The sequence below is a fragment of the Hylaeus volcanicus genome, chromosome 8, assembly GCF_026283585.1.
Source record: "Hylaeus volcanicus isolate JK05 chromosome 8, UHH_iyHylVolc1.0_haploid, whole genome shotgun sequence".
NCBI lineage: Eukaryota > Metazoa > Arthropoda > Insecta > Hymenoptera > Colletidae > Hylaeus > Hylaeus volcanicus.
This window is the reverse complement of record NC_071983.1, coordinates 12,739,894-12,747,964: the sequence shown is the minus strand read 5'-3', so window position 1 is coordinate 12,747,964 and position 8,071 is coordinate 12,739,894. Positions and strand designations below refer to the sequence as shown.

General features: G+C 34.7%; 1 protein-coding gene across 11 annotated transcripts in view; it reads right to left on the bottom strand.

Moving 5' to 3' along the window:
- LOC128881593 (ankyrin repeat and fibronectin type-III domain-containing protein 1) overlaps nucleotides 1-8,071 on the bottom strand; it is a 205,701-nt gene that overhangs the window by 48,341 nt on the left and 149,289 nt on the right. The window contains exons 1-2 of one of the 11 annotated variants that reach the window (XM_054132802.1): nucleotides 1,709-2,219; nucleotides 615-981 (exon numbers count right to left, since the gene is read on the bottom strand). The exons of 5 other annotated variants lie outside the window; for them this stretch is intronic. The gene's annotated coding sequence lies outside the window, so the exon portion shown is untranslated. Of the gene's footprint in view, nucleotides 1-614; nucleotides 1,358-1,708; nucleotides 2,220-8,071 lie in introns of those variants that run through there. 5 more of the 11 variants (XM_054132803.1, XM_054132801.1, XR_008458111.1 and 2 more) reach the window with 5 other exon arrangements.

Genomic DNA, 8,071 nt, shown 5'->3' with positions numbered 1-8,071 from the left:
CAGTATTTCCGTGTAGACAGTATATACATTAACAGTATTCAATGTTATCATCCCATCAAAAACTACCCCAAACTTACTCAAACAGTGGACTTCGGGCTCGGTGCTACGATGTTCTTCCACGTAAAAATAGAAAAAGTTGGAAATGACGTACTCACCGGTGCAAAAACACACTTGTTCAACAATTTCAGTTTTTGACCCCTGGATGGAGGGTGAGAGTTAATGGTCAAGATGACCACCATTCTAATGTCAAGGACTATCTATGACCAAAAAATTAGCTCGATGGGAGGGTACCTCATTTTCTTAAACTCAACCAGTATAAGTGTTAAGTTTGTGTGAATAAACAATTAAATGATCACCAGTTGTTAGTCCCTGAAAGGGGTGGTCCTTCGACATACTAGTCGACACATGATGTGCAAATTAAACACTCGCCAAGAATAATTGGTTGGTCGGTTAAACAGGAAATTTAAACGAAAATGTTTCCTTACTTGTCGTACGAAGCAAAATCGTGACAATCGAAATGAAGTGGAAGTAAAGGGTTGGTGCAAATCTCGCAACGGGGACAAGTGGCAGAAATGATTGCTCCAGCACGTGAAATGGCGATGGTCGCAGATTACCTGTATGTAGAATGTTCCATTTACGACTCGCCATGTTTATCGACTTTCCGTCAAAACGACGATTCGCGTTTATATTTACACCGTCATTATTCATTTCTTAGGCGTCATTAACTTGATGGATCAAGTTGGAGTTGGGACTCCATTTACAATTTTCGGCGATCCTTTCGTGAAATAAATAATTCCAGTAATTGGTAATAAATTGCTGTCCGATTTTCGGCTCTCGTCGATAAATTCTATAAAGCGTGTCTTTGGATGAACTGTTTCGTTGTGTACATTTTGAAGAGTGTAAGATTCTTCGAATATTGTGATACGATCACAATTTTGCTCGGTAATCGAGTCGTAAAGATTGTTCACTATTTCGTTGTCTCTGTTGGCAGAGAAAATATTCAGATCACATCTGGGAACAAGTTGGGAAAAGTTCATGGGAAATCCCGCCGTTGCATTCGCTGAGCCAGTGTTTCCCAAACTTTACCTAGACCAACCTCGATAAAGAAACGTTAATGGTCCCAGAGAAGAATTAATTGTTCGATACTTTTAAATTAATTGAAAAGATTTATTTTTTAATATTACAAGTACCAAGCAAGTAAATTTCTTTTTAGAATCATTTAATGAAAAAAAATGCTTTTGCTACCATTTTTAATGACGATTATTAAAATAAAAATAAGGCTAATTATGTTGATAAATTGATTTGTCGAATCTCCATCTAATTTAAACTATATAGGAGTATATTTAACAGGTATGCATTGTATTATTTTCGTATGAAACAATTTTAATTAAAAAATGTACCGCTATTCATTCGGTACTTTGTATTTTAACTGTTTACCGGAGCAATACACGATGATAAATACGAAAAATATTCTTTAACGCTATTCAATAGTTATTAATATATTTGTATTGGATATCGCTATAAAATTCGTCGTCGCTCGACTTTGAAATTGAACCGTTTCATAACAAATGAAATTTTCAATTAAATTCTATTTTCTATTGGATTGAACGGAAGCAGAATGAAAGACCGACGAATAGCTCCTAGAAAATTTCAATTGCCCCCCAAGTTCTTAATCCATTACACGAGAAATATTTCTTTTATTTACTACCTAATATGATTTTTGCGAGTTCACGGTAGCCAATTTGAGAAACACTGGGCCGAGCAAACAATCGATTTCTCGCGCATGTTACCGACCGAGAGGTGTTGTTTGGAGGCAAGCGTCCCCTGTTCGAAACTAAACCTGTCACTTTCGTCGCACATTTCTCACACTCGCGGTTTTACGACGCTTCGCCAACAAACGAGAGGCTCTTTACGATCCGTAGACGAACGTGTTTTGTACACACAACCGATTCTCGCAACGTCAATCGGGATTCCTTCCCTAGAATCTCTTTATGCCTGTCGGTTCCCTCGACCGTGTTGCGCCGTGCAGCCGCTTTTCGTTCTATGCGTTGCCACTCTTTTTTTTCGCCACGAGGTTCACACGATTTTCACGCACCGAATAATGCGAGTAGTTTCATCGTACTCGAACGTCACATGTTTCACTAGCATCGCTGGCCGATGATTTGTCGCCGCAAACGCGATTTCGTTCAGAGAACGACCGACAGCGATGTGGCATTGCTGGCGGGTACACATGAAACGCGACCCTCGGCCGTGCGTTCGAACAAACAGCTGCCGTCTACCCCCTCCACGTGGACGCCCCCGTCGGTCTGCGTAGCGATGGGTTCGATCGTATCGCGATTAAAAGAACAAGCAACTTATTATCGAAGGGGGTATCCTGAATTAGGAGGTTTAAAAAAAGTGGTTTATTCGTGAATTTTTATAGGACGGAAAAAAGTAATTAATTCTGTCGAACTTTTTATCCTATTTTCATACATATTTGAGTGGTCTGTATAAATTTTTTCAACAAGTGATTTTCAAATTGAGTCGACTGTGACGCACATTTGTAGAGCACCTAATAATTAAAACGTCCTATCGGCGGGAAAGATGCAGGTCGTAATATTGGTTTGACACAAAAAGAAAAACAAAAGAAATTTTCATTTTCGTACATTTTTCTTCTATGTGAACTAAGAAAAACCCGCGAAAATGGTGTAATGTGCGATTGCTGCTACTTTGAAAAAAAGAACGAGGTCTTTGGGTGAAAAGAATCATTTTAACTTGATAAAAAAGTTGTTTACATTTTTTTGTGTAAATTTTTTTAGTTCACATAGAAGTAAAATGTATGAAAATGAAAATTTCTTTTGGTTTTCTTTTTGTGACAAACCAAAATTACGACCCGCATCTTTCCCGCCGATAGGAGGTTTTCATTGTTAAGTGCTCTACAAATGTGCGTCGCAGCGACTCAATTTGAATATTTCTTGTTGAAAAAATTTGTACAGACTACTCAAACATGTATGAAAATAGGATAAAAAGTTCGATAGAATTAATTTTTTTTTCATCCCAAAAAAATTCACGGAAAACCGCTTTTTTTTTAGACCTCTTAATTCAGGATACCCCCTTAAACTAACCGATATTTTTAGCATGACCGATCAGATAATCATTTTTAAACTTTCGTATATACAGTGGCGAGCATATAAATAAGGCAAAAAAATGCCCTAGAGCAAAAAAATGTTTTGTTAACATATAAGACGTTGTTCTGCAGTCCCGATTGGTATTTCTCCTTTAGTCTTTCCATACTTCAGAAGTACATTTCCTAAGCTTTACAATGCTGTATAGTTTTAATTACTAACGCCGTTTAATTAATAACAAAAAAAAAAAAAATAGTATACTTGAAATAAGTAAATTTTTGGAGAGCATCTAAATAGAGAAAACTGAGTTTCGTATTTTCAACGCATATTTTGGTAAGTTCATGTGATTACATTACAAAACTATTTACCAAGATAAACCCTAATTCCGAAAAAAAACTGTAACATAATATTTTTAAACGTTATATTGGTACGAGGAAAAATAATGGCAGAATTCATAAGTGCAACTGAAACCGAATCAAGTATTTTTATCAGTATTAGCTCATCCTAAAAAACGAACCTTGGAAGTTAATCGAATTTCGTGAGGTCGTATTTAAGGATGTTTGGAAGATATATTAAAATATTCAATATTTATTTAAAAAATTCTAGATTATTTTAACAAGTTCCCTAAGGTCCCTCGAGAAAGGAGCCGATTTACTAAACCATTCAAAAGTTATAACAGTTTCCAAGTATAATAAATTTATATATAATTAAATGGAGAACATGCTATCACATTAATTTAAATAGAGAAATAGCATTAAAAAAATAGCAAGAATAATCTATCAGATACATTTGTCTTCGATTGTACCTCCCATGCATCCTTAACTCGAACCCATCACTAGTTCCGGCATTCGCGGTTCGAACGTATGTACCCTTCTCCAGGGCCACTTTTTATCAATGAATACAGCTTCGATTGATAACCGAATGATTTCAACTTGTCGCAAATTCATTTCTTGGAATTTTTGATCGAGCTTCATCAAATGTTATTTTTATCAAGGTTATAAATAGAGGTTTTAAAATGGTAACTCGCTGAAACGCAATTACTGTACTTGCATTGTTAACTATAAACATTTGTTTACTGCACGTAAATTGGAAACTCAAGCTGGGATTCGAGGAAACTAAACAATTACATTCTGGTTGTTTGCATTCCCTCGTGTTTCTATATGTCTACATAAAATGGTGAGTGCAAAATGGCGTTGCTATTATTATTATTCTATCGAATAACCAAAAGTTTCTAAATTAAATTATTGTAAGGATTTATTATTAGGACGCGCAGATATCGGATATCAGTATTTGCACATCACTTCCTAGCATTTGCTATCAGTCGATTAAACATCTGTTTCTTGTGTTTACAGGCACAGGAACCATTCTAATTCGATGTAAACAGTTTTGTTTAGTGAAAATTTCCTGTATTCTTAGATCTGTTTTATCGTACTACGCTTCGACAGTGATGTATTACGTTGGATGGATCTGCTCTTAATAGCGTCCCATATTATTAGATCTATTTAGAATATGTACTAATTTTCTACGCAATATATTTTAATTCCTAATATTCATAAAAATTAAAAAATGCAGAAAATCCCAACATTTGTTTACAATTCATTTTCAATCATTTTCTAAATTAATAAACGTCAAAACCGGATAAAATATTATTCGAAATGATACATAATAAGTAATCCATTTCATTTTGTATCATCATATTTGAATTTAACTTCATTCTCAAACGAAACATGCCAAATATGGATTCTCCCGTCATAAAATTATATCATTCCTTAACTTATTCTCGTTAACACGAAGTACTCCAAGCATGTATTTCGAACGCAAGTTCTAAACAATCTCATTTTATGCTCCAGGTTATCGAAATTAAAATGTATTTCACTTCCTAAAATCTCGATTCTCGTTAAAAATATTACTTAAACTAGTAAATTATTACTTAGAAATGAACAAAAGCAATTTTATCTCGATATTTTACCAAGTTTTGATAATATAATACGGTATTATTCGTAAACTCGATAGACTGAATTCAAAGTAATGGACTCGATTACCGTTAAAATATCTTCATTTTAGTGTAAATTTTCGCTCCGAACAATCATCCTTTCAGCGAGATTCTGCCTACGGTAGCCACTGTTACTTTTGCTTGCACAACGACAGTTTTCTCGAACGCATCCATTACCGTCCTACGAGCCAGGCCAAGAACGGCAGGTAAGTTTTCCCCCAGCTTTACGGAAAACAAGGGACCGAGAGGGCCAGTTACCGTGATTCCTGCACTTCACGCAGAGTGTCTGATCGTGCGCAGGTATGCCAGGATATAAAGCTCGCCTCGAAAGGCACGTTTCCGGTGACTTGGGAGCACGTGGCGCGTCCATGATTCCGAGACTTTTAAAGAAGCCACTCGCGTGTCAATAGTATCCATTATTATCCATTGTATCCGCGCGATCGTGTGCGGTATGTCGATACCCATTTAAAAAAAAAAAGAAAAAAAGACAAACTCTCTTCGTTTCTCAAAAGTCCACTCGACTGAATGAATGATCTGTAAACGCGATAAAGTTTACTAGTAATAAGCGACTATTCTATTCTTCTTCTCTCAGAGTACGACTATTACGACTCGAGGCTATTGACGTCCTTTTAGGATAAATGTTACAGGATCTTTGTTAAAAATACATACTGCATTTATTGCTTTTAAACCGAATGTGGTTTATATAACATATACGTTACATGAACATATTAACATATTCCTTAACATCTTAATGCGCCTTTTTTTAGATAGATTAACTTGAAACTAGTTCGTATAGCGTCTGCGTGCTTACATTATTTTAATGAAATGAAATGAAATTATAATAATAATAATAATTATTTGATTTATCACTTCCTCGAAATTAAAAATAAATACTTTACTTTTACAATTAATAATAATAATCGGAACTTTATTAAGTTCATACGGGTACCATCGCATATACACGGCGTTTATCATGCTTTCTCATCCAATATTAGGAGGACCGAAAATTAACGTCATTTCTATTACGTTATGTTCGGATAAATACATTCTTAATAAGTTTCTATTTTTAAGCGATTGTAAATAAAAATTATAGATAAAAATCAATGAGCTGATGAATGATGAATAAGTATTGAGATTCGCGGAAACAACATTACTTTCCAGTTCATCTGATATCAGATTTTCTGAAAAGGCACAATTTAATACCGAAATAGGTGTTTAAAACAATTATAAAAATCTATCAACAGTATGAATACAAATAATTTTGTATAGGGCCATTTAGAGTGCTACAATCACTGATATAAATGAACTGCTTCGTATACACCATTTCTGTAATCATATTCTAGCTTTACATTGAACTGTTTTTGCAAAAAGTTTATATTAATTAGATATTTCAAAAATACAGTGTATATATCGATAAGGATCCGAAAAACATATAGAGATCAGTTATTGAGTGAGTACTAATACTTCCGTAACTCACTGTACATATCGAAATTAAAAATCTGCGTGTTTCTGACTTTTTTTTTATACCTCCCACTATTTTTTAAGTAATTTTAAACCTATTTCACCCCTTAAGCGACACCATCTTTTGCGTTTAATTGTAATTATGTGTGCTTCTATCTAAAGCTCCTCTTAGAAACCCCAACACACTTTCTTGATATTTTATTTGACCGTGAATCCAAGAAAATTCAACATTGAGTTTCTACAAAGAGATCAAAGACGTACTTCGACACAATGTGACGAATGGAAAGCACAGCTTCAGGGAAAGTTATGCGCTCCGTTAGGTGAAACTTATGTAGAAAGGTTGTCCATTGTTCGATGAGAATTTAATTTTCATTCTTTCGGATGCACGATGAACAATCCACGGTTCTGTTCGCGGGAAAGAGAATGCGTCCCTGCGAATGAATCTCCATGCTGATTGCGATCGAAAAGGAAACTCCGCTCGATGCAAATCTTTTTCTAAGTACGAATAATAGAATCTTTAAAAATGCGACAATCTCGTTGACCTAATATCCACTCCAACCGTTAGTTACGTTAATTTATCTTCGATTTTTTTAACAGTGAATACCGTAAGTGCTTGTACGAAACTGTTTATAGTTTCGGTTGCATAGGTTTACTAATTACGAAAAAAAAAAAAAATATACACGCCGAATTGAGTAACCTCCTCCTTTTCGAAGTCGGTTAAAAAAGTAAATTCTATGTAGATTCTTCAAGAATTTAAAAAAATAATTTTCTGTGTAATAGTAACGCAGAGTAGTTATTCCATCCGTTGTTTTTTTGTGGAAGTAGGTACACCTAGATTTATCTTTAAATATTTTGCATGATAATTATTACCGATTATTAGACCACGGATTTTCATGCATTTATAGGAAATTTGAATGTGCAAGAAACTACGAGATGTACACAGTATGCAAAATGATTGAAAGTATAAAAAATGATTGAAAGTAAGGTTCACAATATTTGCAAAGTAAAGTCTACTTAGGTTCAATTTTTGAAGGTATATTTTCAAAGATTTATTCGCATAAAAATCCGCGGTCTGATTGCTCTTGTACATTTATATCCAACGAGATATTAACTACTTCCTAGCTTTTAGGATGCAACTTATTTTTAATGTCTGATATAAATATTGTTAAATTACTCGATCGAATTCCTATTATTACTTCAATACTCTTCATGTTTTTGTTGCTGTTAACACGTTCAAGGTCATTATTTTGAACACTTGTTGCAGCAGCAAGTACGCAAATAAGGATATTAATGAAATATTCGAAGAGTGCCTTGAAACAATTTATTTTCTATTACAGTAAGCCTGTGTAAGCTTGAATGATCTTCGTCTACAGGTCATTCTATTCGTCTTGAAACGATCTATCAGAATGTGTATAAGAAAATACAGGGTGTCCCAAAAGTCGGGGAGGAGCCGGAAATGGGGGGTGGCTGAGACGATTCTGAACAACAATTTCCTTTGCAAAAATGTCGGATG